This window comes from Aedes albopictus, chromosome 2 (genome assembly GCF_035046485.1).
Source record: "Aedes albopictus strain Foshan chromosome 2, AalbF5, whole genome shotgun sequence".
NCBI lineage: Eukaryota > Metazoa > Arthropoda > Insecta > Diptera > Culicidae > Aedes > Aedes albopictus.
The window spans coordinates 449,409,862-449,430,305 of record NC_085137.1 but is presented as its reverse complement, the minus strand read 5'-3'; the positions used below and the strand labels follow the sequence as shown (position 1 = coordinate 449,430,305).

Here is a 20,444-nt window from a genome sequence, read left to right as displayed (position 1 = left end):
TCGCTGTGTCTGCAATCCTCTGCAATCAAAGGAAATTGCTTCTGACCGCGGACCGGCCGGTTCCGGTTCGGACCGGTTCCGAATCTTTCGGGAGTAATCACCCTCATTCTCGTGTGGGCGAAAAAGAAGGTAGCCAACTGTTCCCTAGGATTCTGTTCCCAGCTGTAAGTATCGCAAAACTCCCTAACAAGACACTGTTGCTTTTCCAGGATTTCATGGATTACTGGATGTAACATCCCGGAGAGTCATCGGGCAGAGTTTTCAGGAAGCTGCAATTCGTCTCAGCTTCCAACGGGCTGAAAACCATGGAATGGTCTCCGATGGAGGTAGCATCACTGAAAACACTGCTCTGGAGCCGAATTACGGGTTTTCTTGGCATAAGGAAGCGGAAAACAAATTTCTGCTACGGAACGGCTTCATCGGACGGTATATACTATAGTGAACCGCAGGAGGACGAAAGCACGAAAGTTAAACCACCATGGATCTGACGACGAGAGCTACTCTACACACCTTTCTGCGCTAGGAAAGATGTCACCAACAGTAGTGACCAACGACAAGCCGGGAGTGTTAATGTATCGTAGAAAGGCTACGGAAGATCTGTGATTGCACTGAGAAGCTGAACCGTTTCCAGACTCCGCTGTGCATCTACTAAGTAGAAAACATGAAAGACCGGTTGACGTCGGTGGCTCTCGACGAGAATATCTGCCATCAAGTATGAAAAAATCGATCAGAGCATCTAGATCCAGACAGAAAGCCATACTCTGGACTGCGGGAGAAGATGTCATGGAATTTGATTTGCAGAGAAAACAGGGTATCGCGCCACTTGGGCGGTGGTTCTATATTCGTCTGTTTGCCTCTATAACTCAGTCAATTTTGAACCAATTGACTTGAAATGTTGTACTCGGGTAGATACTATACATATCTCACCACATTCTAAAAGTTGTGCCAATTGGTTCAAATTTGACTGAGTTATAGTGGAAAACAGACGATCGTTGGCGCGATTCCCTAGTTTAGGCGATAAGAAGCTCTGGCTCGGAGAAGTGATCTGCTATTTATTTCAATAAATATATTTTGAGCTACATAACCATTTGAGAGTACTAGTTTTAGAGAAAAATGTTTAGTACTGTTACTAAACAGATTACAGATACCTCAAACATAATCGAAAGCAAAAGTAAGATTTTAATGCAGGCATATTGTGCACCACCTAGCGATCTGAGAGGACTTGGTGAACCTTTCAAAAGACAAATTTGGAGTACTTAACCCTTTATAAGGCCGTGAAAACTAGAAGAGTTGTCATCGCATACTATTATGCAAATGATTATATACATGATTACATGACAAAACAATTTTTTTTTTTTTTTTTTTTTTTTTTTTTTTTTTTTTTTTTTTTTTTTTTTTTTTTAACACCGCTAGCCATGATGGTTTCCAATAGCGGAAGGTCCGAAAGAGCTTGAAACTATTGAGAAATCATCATGTCTACAGGTCGTAAGCCCTGATAAAGTGTGGAACGTTTTGATGGCTGTGATCCCTGACCATCATGTCAAAACCCAGGGATACCCAAGTGACCATACTGTTACGGTGTAGGGGTTGCATGTGTGAGGCGCATATATTGACAGGCATTGCTATGGACCGTTAGGGCTGAGTAGGGTCGAGGAATGGATCTACGATTGCTGAATTATACTGAAAAAGTCGTGATTCAGCAGTGGTGGCACCGCTTTCCGCTTTTGTTCGGCCTTGGTGGTTTGTGTGGGGTGGTGCGTGTCGGTGTGTGTGTGCTTTGTGCGTGCGGTGCTTACGGCTTCAGCAGGGTGGTTATTTGGGTAGTGTGGGATAATTGGGTTTGGGACTGAGGGGGTCGTCGTTGATAAGTCCGACATCATTGAGTGCTCAGTGTTGGCGGTTGTATTGGTGACGATTTCTTCAGCCTTAAGATCTCATTTATACCACGCACAGATTTTTGGGAAGAGGGAGTACTTTGTAATGCAAGAGAGGGATTTAAACTCTGCGTTACGGGTTGGGCGAGGTCATGCAGATAGACTCAACCCAGGTGACCGTGCGGCTCGGACAGTGATGCATGAATGAGTGCGGTGTGGGTGAGGTGCGCTGCCCTGTGGGTGCAGTTGAGTCCAGGTTGGAGTGGAAAGAGACCCTTCTCTACTCTAGGTCGGTTTCGGTTGTACGGGCGTGGTAGTGTTTGTCTTATTTGTGCCGTGTTGTGCGTGATTTGCGGCTCGAGCTGCGTGGTTACTTGGGAAGTATTGTGCTCTGTAATCTAGATTTTGGTTTTAAGGTGAAGCTAAGGCTGGGCTGTGCCTCGGATTTGTTGGGCGCAGGTCGGGAGAGCTGGTGGCAGTTTGTGCTGGGGGGTTTACTCGATTGGTTATTCACTGATGGTGGCCAGTCGATCGACTTATCGGCGCTGCCTGTCATTAGGTTCTTGGGGTTTGTGCTCTCGAGGTTCGGGGCGTTGCTTCGTTGTATCTTCGCTTTAATACTAATATTCCTTGTTTGATTTAACTGACTGTTTTTTTACAGGCGTTTAACTCATTCTATTTCATAGATTGCCAAATTTAAGGGTAATGGTTCAATAGGGTGTTAGCTATCAGAGTGGATTAGAACGAGTTGGCGCCTACAATACACCAACACTGACACACACACTCCAATACTTACACGCACACATGCACCTACAACTAGCTGTAAAAGACCAGTGGGCGGGACAATGGTGCCTACCCAACAGTTGTAGGTGGGGTGTTTGGCTTAGCTACATGACTTGGTCCGGCAAGCCCATAAACATCAATTGGTAGACGTATTGCCTAGTGAAAAGACAACGCAGATGGGCGAAAGCCAGGGGATGCGTTGATAATAGCAGAATAGCAGATTACATGACAAAACAATTTTTGTTTGCAAGAAACTCTCAAAAATCTAGGTGGCAATATAGTTGCCACTGCCCGCTAACCCCAAAAACGAGCTTTTGAGGTGGCAATATAGTTGCCACTGCCCGTTTAGGCCACCAGCGCTGGTGGCAATATTCTTGCCACTGCCCGTTTAGGGTACTTTTCTTCTTTTGACTTCGACAAAAAGCCGGAAAAGAGATTTTAGAGTGGATTGGGGCTTAACCCATAATATAAACTGTGTAATTCAGCTCATATCAACCCAGAATTTGATTATTTCTTAAAATATTTACCAAATCTATAAATTTACAATAAGTTTGAGCTAATTTTCTTCACCCGGTCAAAATTAGCCATTTTCGAGACTACAAATGGCTCCTAAATTGTTGTTAAAGCTTTGTTTAGTACCAAAAAAATACCAGGCGTTGTTAGTAGTCCCAATTTCGCGTAAACCAAAAAAAAAGTTCGAAATAAATTGTTATAAAACAGAAAAAAAATACAAACAGTAGGTGGCAATATAGTTGCCACTGCCTTATAAAGGGTTAAAATAGTGTCTCATATACAACTAAAATTATTTAAGGCAAAAAGAAGTTATTTTAAAGCAGACGTATTTTGCTTCACCTAGCGATCTAGGAGGACTTGGTGAACCTTTCAAAAGACAAATTTGGAGTAATTTGAATAGTGTCTCATATACAACTAAAATTATTCAAAGCAAAAAGAAGTTATTTCAAAGCATTTGTATTGTGCTTCACCTAGCGATCTGAGAGGACTTGGTGAACCTTACGAAAGACAAATTTGGAGTAATTTGAATAGTGTCTCATATACAACTAAAATTATTTAAGGCAAAAAGAAGTTATTTTAAAGCATTTGTATTGTGCTTCACCTAGCGATCTAGGAGGACTTGGTGAACCTTTCAAAAGACAAATTTGGAGTAATTTGAATAGTGTCTCATATACAACTAAAACTATTCAAAACAAAAAGAAGTTATTTCAAAGCATTTGTATTGTGCTTCACCTAGCGATCTGAGAGGACTTGGTGAACCTTACGAAAGACAAATTTGGAGTAATTTGAATAGTGTCTCATATACAACTAAAATTATTCGAAGCAAAAATAAGTTATTTTATGCAATTCTGTATTATAATTTCTATTTTATACAACTAATTTTGATATCATAATGGCCATTTTTTCCGAACTGGTTCATTATGCAACACAAATGAGTTGTATAATGAAAAATAGTTGCATAATGTTCATAATGCAACTCATTTGAGTTGCATTATGAACATTATGCAACTCAAATGAGTTGCATTATGAAAAAAACATTGCATAAAATTTTGTATGGAACTCGTTGCAAAACTCGATTTTTTCAGCACTCTTCGTATTTATCCAACTCGGCAAACCTCGTTGGATAAATGTACGACTCGTGCTGAAAAAATCAACTTTTTGCAACTCGTCACATAAATAACTATTAAAGCAGACGTATTTTGCTTCACCTAGCGATCTAGGAGGACTTGGTGAACCTTTCGAAAGACAAATTTGGAGTACTTTGAATAGTGTCTCATATACAACTAAAATTATTCAAAGCAAAAAGAAGTTATTTCAAAGCATTTATATTGTGCTTCATCTAGCGATCTGAGAGGACTTGGTGAACCTTTCAAAAGACAAATTTGGAGTACTTTGAATAGTGTCTCATATACAACTAAAATTATTTAAAGCAAAAAGAAGTTATTTTAAAGCATTTGTATTGTGCTTCACCTAGCGATCTAGGAGGACTTGGTGAACCTTTCAAAAGACAAATTTGGAGTAATTTGAATAGTGTCTCATATACAACTAAAACTATTCAAAACAAAAAGAAGTTATTTCAAAGCATTTGTATTGTGCTTCATCTAGCGATCAGGAAGACTTGGTGATCAATTTGGACAATTTGGAGTAATTTGAATAGTGTCTCATGTACAACTAAAATTATTCGAAGCAAAAATAAGTTATTTTAAAGCAGACGTATTTTGCTTCACCTAGCGATCTAGGAGGACTTGGTGAACCTTTCAAAAGACAAATTTGGAGTAATTTGAATAGTGTCTCATATACAACTAAAATTATTCGAAGCAAAAATAAGTTATTTTAACGCAGACGTATTTTGCTTCACCTAGCGATCTAGGAGGACTTGGTGAACCTTTCAAAAGGCAAATTTGGAGTAATTTGAATAGTGTCTCATATACAACTAAAATTATTCAAAGCAAAAAGAAGTTATTTCAAAGCATTTGTATTGTGCTTCACCTAGCGATCTGAGAGGACTTGGTGAACCTTACGAAAGACAAATTTGGAGTAATTTGAATAGTGTCTCATATACAACTAAAACTATTCAAAACAAAATAGAAGTTATTTCAAAGCATTTGTATTGTTCTTCACCTAGTGATCTGAGAGGACTTGGTGAACCTTTCAAAAGACAAATTTGGAGTAATTTATTTAAATAGTGTCTCATATACAACTAAAACTATTCAAAACAAAAAAGAAGTTATTTCAAAGCATTTGTATTGTTCTTCACCTAGCGATCTGAGAGGACTTGGTGAACCTTTCAAAAGACAAATTTGGAGTACTTTGAATAGTGTCTCATATACAACTAAAATTATTTAAAGCAAAAAGAAGTTATTTTAAAGCATTTGTATTTTGCTTCACCTAGCGATCTAGGAGGACTTGGTGAACCTTTCAAAAGACAAATTTGGAGTAATTTGAATAGTGTCTCATATACAACTAAAACTATTCAAAACAAAAAGAATTTATTTCAAAGCATTTGTATTGTTCTTCACCTAGCGATCTGAGAGGACTTGGTGAACCTTACGAAAGACAAATTTGGAGTAATTTGAATAGTGTCTCATATACAACTAAAATTATTCGAAGCAAAAGGAAGTTATTTTAAAGCAGACGTATTCTGCTTCACCTAGCGATCTAGGAGGACTTGGTGAACCTTTCAAAAGACGAATTTGGAGAACTTTGAGTAGTGTCTCATATACAACTAAAATTATTTAAAGCAAAAAGAAGTTATTTTAAAGCATTTGTATTGTGCTTCACCTAGCGATCAGGAAGACTTGGTGATCAATTTGGACAATTTGGAGTAATTTGAATAGTGTCTCATGTACAACTAAAATTATTCGAAGCAAAAGGAAGTTATTTTAAAGCAGACCTATTCTGCTTCACCTAGCGATCTAGGAGGACTTGGTGAACCTTTCAAAAGACAAATTTGGAGTAATTTGAATAGTGTCTCATATACAACTAAAATTATTCAAAGCAAAAAGAAGTTATTTCAAAGCATTTGTATTGTGCTTCACCTAGCGATCTGAGAGGACTTGGTGAACCTTACGAAAGACAAATTTGGAGTAATTTGAATAGTGTCTCATATACAACTAAAACTATTCAAAACAAAATAGAAGTTATTTCAAAGCATTTGTATTGTTCTTCACCTAGTGATCTGAGAGGACTTGGTGAACCTTTCAAAAGACAAATTTGGAGTAATTTATTTAAATAGTGTCTCATATACAACTAAAACTATTCAAAACAAAAAAGAAGTTATTTCAAAGCATTTGTATTGTTCTTCACCTAGCGATCTGAGAGGACTTGGTGAACCTTTCAAAAGACAAATTTGGAGTACTTTGAATAGTGTCTCATATACAACTAAAATTATTTAAAGCAAAAAGAAGTTATTTTAAAGCATTTGTATTTTGCTTCACCTAGCGATCTAGGAGGACTTGGTGAACCTTTCAAAAGACAAATTTGGAGTAATTTGAATAGTGTCTCATATACAACTAAAACTATTCAAAACAAAAAGAAGTTATTTCAAAGCATTTGTATTGTTCTTCACCTAGCGATCTGAGAGGACTTGGTGAACCTTACGAAAGACAAATTTGGAGTAATTTGAATAGTGTCTCATATACAACTAAAATTATTCGAAGCAAAAGGAAGTTATTTTAAAGCAGACGTATTCTGCTTCACCTAGCGATCTAGGAGGACTTGGTGAACCTTTCAAAAGACGAATTTGGAGAACTTTGAGTAGTGTCTCATATACAACTAAAATTATTTAAAGCAAAAAGAAGTTATTTTAAAGCATTTGTATTGTGCTTCACCTAGCGATCAGGAAGACTTGGTGATCAATTTGGACAATTTGGAGTAATTTGAATAGTGTCTCATGTACAACTAAAATTATTCGAAGCAAAAGGAAGTTATTTTAAAGCAGACCTATTCTGCTTCACCTAGCGATCTAGGAGGACTTGGTGAACCTTTCAAAAGACAAATTTGGAGTACGTGTCTCATATACAACTAATTATTCGAAGCAAAAAGAAGTTATTTCAAAGCAGACGTATTCTGCTTCACCGAGCGATCTGAGAGGACTTTGTGAACTTTTTCTAAGACAGTTTTTAAATACTAATAAATATCTCAAATATGTCGGATAAACATTATTTTTTTTTTTTCATAGTGATTACGGCGGTAGCACACTGTGCTTATGTTTTAACACCGCGCCCTTTCCCTACGTTTGCTTCAATGAGCCTCTATTTTTGTTTCAACACACAGAAGTACGTAGGCATATCGTGGCCCAAGTCGACACTGTTTTGGCCTGCGTTGAACAAAAATAGTTTTAATAAAAGTTTCCCCTTTTTTTCTTTTTGTCAATTGTTTTTTTTTTGAAGTATGGTCCATGTATTTAGTTAGGTTCTTGTCAATTTGTCAGTTATTCGAAGTAGATCTCCAAGGTAATAGTCAATTCAGTCATTCTGATATGTTCTATTATAGCAACTTTAGAATAGAAACATCTATTATATTTGGCCGTGAATGAACTAAGCAATAGTACAACTAGATAGATAGAAAGATTGTTAGCAGATTGACCTTAAAGATTTTCGTACCAGTATACTACGATATGTACTACCACCCACTCCCCCCTCGCATAACGTTTGCATAAAAAAATTGACTTTTTTCAAAGTTGTATAAGCAAAATATGAACAAGTTGTTTTTTTTTTGTTTACAAACAGCATCTATTGGTTATGCTAGAATGCTAGAAATCTCGCTTGTGATACACAGCGTGTGCGCGGTGTCGCTAAGGGTGCCCGAAGACGCGAATGCTCGAGGGTTAAAAGGAATTTGCTCGTCGTTTTTAGTTTTTCTTTAAAGAGTTATTCATTTTTTTATTTTGCAAAAGTAAAGTATTAGGCCGTTTGCAATGCTGTTTTATTTTGTATGGCGAGTTTTAAAAATTTTAAAACTCGCCATACAAAATAAAACAGCATTGCGAACGGTCTTAGTGAAGTGTTTTAAATTATACTAGAGTCTCAAAAACTAGTGGTCATATTTGGCATTGTTCAAAGCGAGGTTCAAAGAGTGACATACCTACTAGCTTAAATAATATTACGTTTACTACAAAACTTTTCACTTGCTACAAGGTACATACATCCTAGCATACATCTATGATGATACTGTTACGCGGGTACACAGATGATTTGGTGTTTTTTTACACATTGACATAAAAGTTCGCAATTTGTATACCGAATGGTTTAAGGAAGTAACACTGAAAATGAAGAATATCCATAATGTTAACTCCAAAGTAATAAGTCAAATGGGACTGTTATGCGAGTGGGGCCAGTATAACAGTAGAAATTATTAATTTCAGAAATGGGAGAAGGATTCAAGAATACCATAAAATTAATGAAGGTTATCCAAGAATCATAGTTCAATAGCCATTATGTTTTAGAAGCGAGGAATGTTGCAGCGAATCAAAAAATCGTCTAGGACTCCGAGACGTAGTCACCCGGATAATCGAGTTCGACCTTTCACATAAATTTCAACTTGTTTTTCCAGTGAAAAATTCTGCAAACTCAAACTGATAGTTTAGAAAATTAGGATTTTAGCATACTAATTCATTGTGCTTTTAGAACTTTGGACTTACAACCCATTAGGCTCAACGTACTTCGGTCTAATTACCCGATACCACCAGAAAAGGACCCCTCATCATACCCCAATGGTCTATTTTCGGATAACTTAACAGTGCCAGCCTACCAACCCAGCAAAACACCCCTCCCACGTATTATTTATTATTAATCAACACTAAGAACATTGCATTTAAAAAATTATTCAGCATTTTACTCAAGCTGTAGTTCTGGATGGGGGTTTACGATGCAGCGGTCCTGTGTAGTATGATCTTCTATAAATGCTCTTAACAAGATCAATGGTCAAAATGATGCTCTAAGCTGGATAATATTTTGAATAAAAAGAGAAAAATCCATTATTGTATACGGTATATCTACAGTGGTAGGCATTACTTTAACAACTTTCAGTTCGTGTGTCCACAAGCTTGGACCCACCAAGCCCGTCAACATGTTTACGAGCGAAGCATGGCTCCATCACAAGCACTAGCGAAACCAGCCAAACAAGCGTCAAATACATAACACATAGTCTTCAACAGAGGATAAAATTAAATAATTAATTAATTAATAAAGTTGTTAGTGGAATGGTTAAGTCCAAAAGATGTGTTTGGTTAACGTTTAAGCACCAACACGATATACAAGAATAAACTCACCGAATTATACGAATTCTAGTATGTACCTCTCAAGACGAAATTGTTGACTTCTGTTTGCGTCTCCCGGACATCCAGAAACAATATCATCAAACATTACACGGAAATTACGCGTAAATTAAGACGGATTCCGACAACCCGATGGGAATCAGACAAACTCTCAAAAGAGGCCGTTCATAAACCACGTAGACTTTTTGGGGGGAGAGGGGGGGGGGGTCTGGCCAAAGTCTACGCTCTATACAAATTTTAAATTTTGTGTAGGCACAAAAGTCTACGAGGGGGGAGGAGGGTTGTCTGAGATGACCAAATTTTGGTCTACTGGGTTTATGAACAGCTCCTAATAATCGCAAATTATCTCACTTAAGGCTTTACGGGGCGTCATCAGAATCATCAATCATCGCTCTCAAACTTTGAAGATGCAAATCTGAAGTTCTACTGCAAGAAATGGGCTGAAAAATTTATCGTTTGTATGCTTACATATGATGAACAATCGACTAAGTTTTCAGTTCGATCAGTTCACTGGAACTAGAGATTTGCATCGCCAAAATTTCAAGGGTAATCATCAGAAAGAGATGGAAGATAGCAAAATTAACACGGTGTCCCGTATCACCTTAACACGATCCTTTACATCGTCAAATAAAAGATCAATTTGCAAGCACTTTTCGAGGTAAAATTGCGGAAGGCATAAGCACCACTAGCCGTTTCTCAATTCGGCCGACAATTTTAAAAACAACATGGAGCAAACTACTGTAACTTTTGATGTAGTACCTAAATACATATCAATTAGGGGGATTAGGGGCATAATGGACACCCTATTACTTAAGTTTCATACATAACAGATCAAAATGTATCGTTACGTAATCCTGAATATAATAAATCATTTCTGCTGGCAAATCCGTCAGTGACCGTTCACCGACCGTTTGAAACGACGACTGCTTCAAACGGCCGTGAACAGTTTGGAACGGGACGGTCAATATTGAACAGGTCTTTATTTATGGAAAGTAGTCATTTACGATCAAAATGTAAGTATGGTTGCACTTTTCGACCACAACATATTGCAGACTACATCTCAAATTGGACTATCACACTTTTTTTGGTACGCCTAAAAAGTGTGATAAAAGTACACATTCGCCTCGGATCGTCTCGACGTCTTCGGTGCACTTATTCCTCCATTTACAAGGAATAAGTGCACCGAAGACGTCAATTCGATCCGACGTATCCCTGCGCTGTAATCACACTTTGAAGGTGTGTGCACACTATTGTGTCAGTCCAATTTGGGGTGCAGTCAGCAATACTACACTGTAATGCGTCCAAGTGTAAAAATGTGCAATCGAACTAGATGTGCTAGAACTTTGTTATTACAATTTGAAGAAGAGAAATCGATCTTGTTACTGTCGCCCTTATTCAAATTCAATTTAAGTATGTGTCGCTTTATTGCCGTCAAACTCCGTGATCATGGAAAGAAGAAATAGTAGTGGTGGAATCTAATTTCCATACATATGGACAACTTTGGCATACTCTAACTTAACGAAAATGTTAGTAAGTAAACGAAAATTGGGTTAAGTACTGTTCCTTTTAATTTCACTAAGTATTTGCATCCTATGACAGATACGTATTTTGACCTCAACTGTAAGGTCGTCTTCAGTGTCTCGTACTTGACTCGACTTATTGGATGCAAATACTAAGTGGAATTAAGAGGAACAGTACTTAACCCGATTTTTGGTTTACTTACAGGTATTTCACTAATACGCCCAGGTTCATCATCATCGAAAATGTTATTATTAAAACACATTTCGACAACTGAGCTAACTAAGATTCTCAAAACCTGCTCAAAACCAAACTTAAATCAAACCGACATGGAACTGTTCTTTGGGTATAGAATGTACTGAGCCCTGGCGGTTCCTTCGTGTTTATCGAGCACCGTTGGAGGTTTATGAGGTGATATGTTTCACTAAAAAGAATATTACAAACATTAAATGAAACATTCACACTTTAAATAGGCGTGAACTCTTGGATGTAAGAAAGTTGGCATATGGAAACTACTACAGTACTACTGTAACAGTAACAGTAACTGTAACAGTAGGTACTTACTTACTTTGATACTTTGTAAAAATGTTCCGCCGAATGGAGCATCCTTCTCCACTGGATCCGTCCAATCGCTTGTAGTCGTTACAGCGGTTTTCCTCTACCCCGGTTCGACGATACTTGGCATAATCGACGAATCCGTCAGTGTTGGCGTCCATCAGGCGCATCACCGAATCGACACTGTTTTCCAACTGTTCGTCGGTGTAGATGGCCTTTTCCGGTTGGTTCTGTTCCGAAATCGTGCATCTTGAAGTAGTCGAACTGCAGCTCCTCTTCACTTATTTGGCTCGTGTCGATCGGCACGTCCATGTGTTCCGCAGTACGCTTTTTCTTGTTGGCGTTCAGCCTTGCTAGGGCTGCCCGTAGGGATGTTGCTTTGGCGGTGGCTATTTAGGAGGATGTTGAATGTACTACAGCGGGGATGACTGCTGATAATGACCGGGATTCACTCGGGGGGACACTGTCGTGAGCAGAAGCGACGATTAGCAAGATTAGCAGAGCAAGCTGTTTAATTTGTCTGGATCTGGAACGTGTACTACTTACTTAGAGGTACGTTGAGGCTTCATCGCTGCCGCTACTGTTGGTAGTTGAGAAATGTAAAGATATTATTGATTAATATTGTAATTGACGATAAAGAATTGATTATAATTACCTTTGTTTTGTTAAATCACAGGCAAACGAAGCACGTTTTAATTTTTTTTCATTTTTTTCTTCGCGCTCTCTATTTCAAAACAAACACTGAACTAAAAGTTTAGGCTGATCTCAATGTTTTTTCGTAAATCACTCTGAATCTTTTCGAATCTTTTTGAATCATCTCGAATCTTTTAAAAAAGATTCGAAATATATTACAGTGTCGCACCCCCTGGTCGCAAGGCAAAACAAAAGAAAAAGTGTTCCCGCCAAAAACAAAAGCACGTGGATTTCGCGAAGTGACAGATGTTTTTGAATGTATTTGTGACGAACGGCAAGAGTGGCTCAGTGGAATGAGTGTTCTTGCTGTCAAACCCCATATAATGGAATTATATCCAGCTTTCCACGCTCGCCATAATGGCGGATGCCATAAAATAATTTGACAGCATCTGTGCCCCACACGCTAAGATCAGTTTACCTTTTTTCCAAAAAGTGCACAACCGCAAATATGCGTTAATGATACTCAAATATAGGTAAACAGAACTCAAATATGGGTAATGTGGACACAAATATGAGTAATTGTAACCCAAATATGGGTTAATATTACCTATAAATGCGGTTGTGCACTTTTCCAAAATATGAGTTTAATTTACCCATATTTGCGTAAAGTTTACGCAAATTTGAATAAAATTTACCCATATTTTAGAAAAATAGGTAAACTGGTCTTAGCGTGCAAGTTGAACAGAAATTATTGGAAAATATTCTTAGCAAACCTTGACTTTGAAAAAAAAGTTTGTTGTCTGTCAACCGCGAAAATTTGAAATGGATAAAAAAGCATATATTATATCATATTAAATTTTGATTTTCTGTTTCTAATGAGTTCCCTCTCTGTTTTAGCTAGTGTTTTAGATACCAATTGATGAATGCTTTTAGGACCTAACGAGAGATTAAATCATGGGAAAATAGAAAGTCACCGAAAATCACCGTGTTTCGCAAGCGTCCATTCCATCGGATTACAAAATTACCTCATCAATCATTGATTTGACCCCAGGATTTAGCTAAAGTTAGCCATTTTACGCTAGCCCTTGAATCCCGTTAAAATCTGCAAACACTCCAGTATCAGATTATCGTCGAAATACCTATTTCTATCCCCCAATACAAAAGCATTTCAATTCCCTAGTCATTTTTTCCCCAAAAATGCTTTAAACGGAATCCGGATTCTCTTATGCCACTTCCACCAGGCTTGCCGATTTCGAGCCTCGCGTAACCTGGGATGGGTGAACTTCTTTGGAATTTTCACTGAAGCATCAGGAGAAGCATTGCCGTGCACAAAAAAGGCAGAAAGGGAGGGGTTTTGACATTTTCGGTAAAAGGTGGAGGTGCACCTAGTACCTGAAACTGTGTTAAATGGGAGGGGGGTGTAACCACCCCCTACCCCCTTGCTTACGGGCTTGAGGAGAAGTACCCGTAGAGGATAAAAGTTTTAGGAACGACATAAACACTCTGCCTTACTATCCACGACGAAGCAGACATCACCAAATTGGGATTCGTAATTCTCCATCTAGATACTTTGTTAAAATATGGCATCTCCCATTGGAACCTCAAGCCACAGAAAAATGTTTTACTTTTGTAGTATTTTTGTTCAATGTGTTACATACACATTTAATATATTATCAATGATAAGAATTAGTAAATCCTCTTGTTTCGGAGTCTTAAGGATGAATAGAACACAGCAATCAAGCTAGCGCAGTTTCCATCTGGGAACGTACTCCAGTTGGTAGGTCACGAAGGCAATTAGGCCATTGAATCTCCCGCCTTGTAAATCAAGCGTGGTGGCCTGTGATGATTGGTGATCGTTCGTGAGCTGATCCAAAAACATGTTTAGATAGACTAGGACTAGAACAAAGATTCTGAACAGAAGTTGACTAAGAGTGCGCACCGAACAGATGGGTGATAGATACGGGATTTTTCTAGCAGGATTTTTCCTCGAACCCTGCCAGCTAATAATAAAAAACGGGGATAAGATGCACTTCTATCCTTGCGTAAATGAAAGTCCTAATGCCATTAGCCTAAAAAAAATAATATAATCAGTTTTGCTAATAAAAAACTAAGCAGAAAATCCTTGCAACACCATTTCCAATTGATGACAGATAAACATTTTTTTCCAGAGGTCAAGGTTTGCTAAGATTTCTTTTCAACAATTTCAGTTCAATGGATGGGGCACAGACATTGTCAAATTTATTTATAGCATCCGCCATTATGGCGAGCGTGGAAAGCTGGATACTCTTAAATCTGGTGACGCTGTTATGATTAGTGACTGTCGCGCTAATATCAGAAGCCAGTGGCAGATAATCGCCATATTCTGATTTTTCTTGAGAGGCATAATACAACACCGAAAAACGATGTATCAAAACGTTATAATTTCTGAATGTTACAATCCAGGGACAGTCACAAGAAAGTATACAACCCAACTAACCGCGTAAGCTACTTGAAGGTGATGCCAGTCGTACATATTTTTCTGTTCGGGCTTACGGAAGGTAAAGTAAAAGATCTATAGAATTTAACGCCAAGTGAGTGGAAGAGGTAACGGCCATCAATCAACGGCCATATAGCACAGATCCCCAGACGCTGACTGTTTTGGTGACCCTACTGGAGCAAGTACTACTGCTCCGTCTCATTTGGTTGCATTTTGACGTAGGACTACGTCTCTGTTTTCTATACCCGGTGTCATTTCAAAATTTATGAAACCAAGAGCGTTACGTTTGAGTGAAAGATTTTAAACGCTCACAGTACCTTTCCCACTGAACGAAATGATAAACAAATCCCGTTATCCGAGAGATGAAACTCCCGCGTTCAATTTGTAATATTCGGTGAACCTGAAAATCATTGATAAATAGTTGAAAAGTTGTTTTAAAGTTAGACATTGAAATCGCTGAAATCTATAAATATGGGTAGCGGACAAATTTTCTCGTTCAGTATACCAACGCTCTCTGATTGGTGCGCATCGTGGGGGCAACTACGATGCAGGAAGGAATGCGATCATGCGAGAGCTGATCGTCAGTTCCATTTCGACCACCGTCGAGGTGACACCTCGAGCTGGGCAGCGGCACATCGACTCAGCGACGACACTTGGCTATCGTACTGATAGCACCAGGAATCTCATTCACAACAGCAAGCGGCGGGCCAGTTTTCGATTGCGTCTAGCGTTGAGCGCGGAGAAAACCAACACGAATTGCGTGGCATTGTAAATTCATCAAAATCGTGCATTATTCAAACGGTTCTTTTCAGGACCATCGAAAAAGATTTCTCAAGAGTTAATTGGATTAATTTGCACCCTCGATCGAGAAAGGTGTAGTGCAAAGCAAGGACAGAGCGGCGTTTCTCAGCAAAAGCAAAGCCGGTCATTAATCGCATGCACGGCAGCAAGCGGCGGGCCAGTTTTCGGTGGCGTTCAGCATTTCGTCGGTTTCCTGCAATAGGGGCACAACTCAAAATTTGTCATTTTTTAGATTTTGATGGCAAATGATGAAAAACTATGTAAAATTTCATCTCACAAAGACCCGTTCCAAAATTCGTTGTGAAACTCGAGATTTGGGCATTTTCACCAATTTTCCGCAGTAAGGGCACAACTCAAAATCAGCCAACTTTTTCAATAGTCGTTGAAAAATAGTAGCCAAAAATTCATGAAACAGATAGTCCTTCAGCCCCTTTCAATGATACAATAGTCAAAATTTGTTTACTTTTGTCAAAAGATGAGAGAAATAAGTAAATTTGCAGGAGGTGCTTCAAGATTGCCAATTTTCAAACGCTTATTCTGAAAATTCACATTTTTTGAGTTGTGCCCCTATTGCAGGAAACCGACGATTTAGTGCGGAGAAAACAAACACGCATAGTGGCATAGTGAATTCATTTAATTTTCTTCCTAAAATTATTCATTATCCAAACGGTCCTTTTAAGGACCATCGAAAATGATTTTTCAAGAGCTGTGAATCGGATAATTCCATTCCAACGAACAGGAAAAGTGTAGTACAACCGAAAAGTGAATGATTTTGAATGCTTGGTGACTCAGCCAGCAACAATTATGACGTCTAATTGTTCCACCCGGACTTTGGCAACGCATTATCATATCCGGGCCATTTTGCGTGAAAAATGTTTTAATTCTAACATTTTCCAAATTAAAATGATCTAAATCATCTAATATTTTGGTTACATTATCCGTTCAATGGAAATTTTCTCATTTCTCGGTTGATTAATCGTTTGATGCGTCTGGAGCATAAGGGGCGGGTCATGCAAACGAAATTAACTGAAAAGCCAGCCGAATGGGAGGAGCTTCATCTGCCAATCTAGGGGTATAAAAGCAGTGTTCTCTGTTTTCTTTCGTCATTTTCGTTGGATCAGTCAAGGAGGTTGGAGGTGGATGTCACCTCCAGCAAGGCAGCAGCACAACAACCCAGCGACTACTCTCGGATATCGTGCTGAATCAGCACTGCTGATGATAGCACTTGGAATCGCATCCATGGCAGCGGCGGTGGGCCAATTTTCGACGGCGTCCAGCATTCTCCGCACTCCGCAGCGAAAACCAACATGCATTGCATGCCATGGTGAATGCATCAAAATCGTCCATTATTCAAACCGGTCCTTTTCAGGACCATCGAAAATGATTCCTCAAGAGTTAATTGGATAATTTCCAACATCGATCGAGATGTAGTGCAACCAAAAAGCAAAAGACAGAGCATCGTTGCCAGCAATAGTGAAACTGGTTATTATTGTAATCCACGGCGGTCCAGTTTTCGGTGGCGTTTATCATTCAGCACGGAGAAAACCAACACGCATTGCGTGACATGGTGAATTCATGCCATTTCGTTCCTAAAATCGTCAATTAATCAAACGGTCTTGTTCAGGACCACCGTTAATTATTCCTTAAGAGTTTGTGAATCAGCTAATTTCATTCCATCGAACGAGAAAAGTGTGGTGCAATTGAGAAGTGAAAGATTGAATACTTGGTGGCCCAGCAATAATGATGAAGCCGGTCACTAATGGCCTAATGGTTCCACCCGGAATTTAACAACGCATTATTCTATCCGAACTATTTTGCGTGAAACATTGTTTAATTAAAATTAAGTTTAAACATTTTTCGAAAATGTTCGAAGGTGAATATATGACGAAGCCACACCTAGAATTTTCTAGAGCACAAATCTGAAGAACCGAATGTCGGTTTGCGCTTAAAAGTTGATCGTTTGGTTACCCGCTGGTGGTGAATCGAAATTATCCAATCCGTTCAATGAAAATTTGCTCATTTCTCGGTTGGTTAGTTGCTTGATGCGTCTGGAGCATTCGGGGCGGGTCATGCAAACGAAATAAACTGGAAAGCCAGCCAAATGGGAGGAGCCTAATCTACTAATCAAGGGGAATAAAAGCAGTGACCTCTGTTTTCTTCCGTCATTTTCGTTGAATCAGTCAAAGGGAATGGATGTCACCTCCGCAGCTGCGCACCAATCCTGCGATGACTCTCGGCTATTTAGCTGATAGAACCAGGAATCTCATCCACGGCAGTAAGCGATGGCAGTTTTCGATGGCTTCCAGCATTCAGTGCGGATAATTTTCAATTGTCTTGCCGAAATTTCCTGTTATTTAAAAGGTCCTTTTCAGGACCAGTGAAAATTATTCCTCCAGAGTTATGAATCGGATAATTAAAAGCGGCAGACTGAAAACTTAGCAACAGTATAGCCGGCCTCTAATTGTTGTTCGCGTAACTATACAACGTATTGTTGAATCTAGAATATTTCATGAAACTGCAATCAAAATTATCTAAAATTTCGTTAACAGCAATTGAGTTGTGTCAAATACACATGGCTACGGTGGCTCCATCTGTTCATTTCATAGCGGCAATTTTAGTTATTTTAATGATTGTTGCGATCGCAATATGATGTTTGGGAAGCTATGGCTTAACGCCTTTCAATATTATAATCATTCTTTCCTTTCGACGAAAATTCTTTCAAACAACGGTTGAACATTTATCTTCAAAATAAAATAATACTCAACCCTCAAGTGATGGCCAACCGCGCGAGTTACGGAAGGTTTAACACTTATGAATGCGTTCAGTGAAATGGATCACATAGGTAACAACTTTAATCAACACATCACTCCGCCGATTTGAATTTTGCCAGCATACATTGTGTAGGCCTTTTATCGCCGGTTTCCTGCAATAGGGGCACAACTCAAAAAATGTGAATTTTCAGAATAAGCGTTTAAAAATTGGCAATCATGAAGCACCTCCTGCAAATTCACTTATTTCTCTCATCATTTGACAAAAGTAAACAAATTTTGATTGTTGTATCATTGAAAGGGGCTGAAGGACTATCTGTTTCATGAATTTTTGACAACTATTTTTCAACGACTATTGACATATTTTGAGTTGTGCCCCTATTGCAGGAAACCGACGTTATGTGATAAATCCGTTATGCATTTATTTACGAACACGAAAAATCAGCTGATTTAAGACTTCAAATTAAAGGGCCCATTTTAATATATAAAAGTCGGAACCTCATTCCAGCCTTTGTCCTACGTCAACATTGCGGTTATGTCTCAGACATTAAGTGCCTCACACAATGCATACGTTAGCGTGTGCGTGACAGTAGTTTGACACATTTCCCATGGGAAAACTGTCAAAAAAACGCAAACCTCGACGGAACGGACGCTATGTGTTCCAGGCTTTACCCACCCCTAGTTTTTTTTCCACAAAACACAACACGTCAGTTGCCAAGGTTTCGGCAAACCCATCAAGTGCGCAGGGTAGTTCCATTGAAAATGCGCACCTCCTTAGGTGGTTTAATTCACCCGTCGACTAACAGATGGGGTAAGTGCGGCGATGCCAACTGCATGCATACTGCGATGCTTCAGTTGGATATCTAGGGGAAAGTGGGGCAATATGCCATTTTTCAAACTTTCATCGTTTTCAATGATATATAGCCTCATTTGTTAGGCTTTCAAAGTGGTAACAGCAACTAGACAATATTTGCTCGAAGCTTCAACAAAAATATTCACTAAATTATTGCATTTTCATCGATTTTTTGCGATTTCAAAAACTGGTTCGTAAAACGGAAGTGGTGCAAAAAGCCCATCTGCCATGGGGTAAGATGCCACTTCATGAAAACATTCAAAAATTACGTCCATCAGTTTTCTGGCATTTTCGACTTACTTTCACCCCTCTGTCACGTTTTTTCGTAAACTCTATACAAGGAGTGTCACCCCTTTCCCCGCTAAACGATGGTCGTAATATTTGAATGACCCCTAACATGGCTAGCGTAGACTTCAACAACCATGCGCCTCCATGGGTGCCTCAATCTACTTGGAAACACTTGGCTGGTAATAAAATCACCCGAAAACCTTAATTGCAATCACGAAAAACCGGAAGTTGCCAATAGGCTCCTAAAGTCCTATCGGGATTCTTGTTTTAAACCACAATATATGGTTCAAGAGTACATATTTACTCATTTTTTGACGTTTTTTATTAACCGTAGTTGAAAATATATAATTTTTATTTTTTTAGCATTTTGTCTCGTCCCTAGCTTATAACACATACTGTGAGTGATTTTTTTCACCGTGTATGTCAGATAGGAACATTTTTGAAATCCCAGTGCGAAAAATGTCGAGCTCAGTCACACAAGGTTGACCTCAAATGTCAAAGTAGAACTATTTACCATTTTTCTTATTTCGAATTTTCTCATTATTCCTTTGTTGTTCAAGTTCGAGTAAAGTACAATTCCGATTAGAATACCATGCTTGATCGTATTATTCAATATAAGCGAGATTTCGTCTTTAATTTTAGGACCCTATTTTCATTGGGAAATCAAAAGATTTTCCGTGGGTTTGGCGGCCTAGCTTCTAGAAGAATGTTTAATGCAAACATATCTTGACACCATTCACCTATAGCAGTGATCAAGTCCCATTCAGGAATGATTTTATGCGTTGGGCCGTTTTACCCCATCTTGGCATTTTGGGCTCTGTTCCCCTATCTATTAATTATCTAAGCTTTTATTGTCGCGCTTATCTTTTATTAGAGTCCTGCGGCGGTCGTACGCTCGCAAGGCATACCGCCGCATGACAGTCGCAAGGCAAAACAAAAGAAAAAGTGTTCCCGCCAAAAACAAAAGCACGTGGGTTTCGCGAAGTGACAGATGTTTTCGAATGTATTTGTGACGAACGGCAAGAGTAGCTCAGTGGAATGAGTGTTCTTGCTGTCAAACCCCATATAGTGGAATTATATACTTTTAAATCTGGTGACGCTGTTA

At 38.8% G+C, this 20,444-nt stretch overlaps 2 protein-coding genes and 1 long non-coding RNA gene across 5 annotated transcripts in view; all 3 read left to right on the top strand.

Annotated features, from left to right (window-relative positions):
- Positions 1-924, top strand: LOC115254909 (uncharacterized). Its single transcript, XR_003892034.2, has 2 exons — positions 1-129; positions 210-924. It is a non-coding gene; the product is annotated as an uncharacterized LOC115254909 (long non-coding RNA).
- The window catches only part of LOC109410021 (uncharacterized), a 309,882-nt gene that overhangs the window by 55,119 nt on the left and 234,319 nt on the right, over positions 1-20,444 (top strand). The gene's annotated exons all lie outside the window — the stretch shown is intronic.
- LOC109410022 (opsin, ultraviolet-sensitive) overlaps positions 1-20,444 on the top strand; it is a 437,133-nt gene that overhangs the window by 299,858 nt on the left and 116,831 nt on the right. The gene's annotated exons all lie outside the window — the stretch shown is intronic.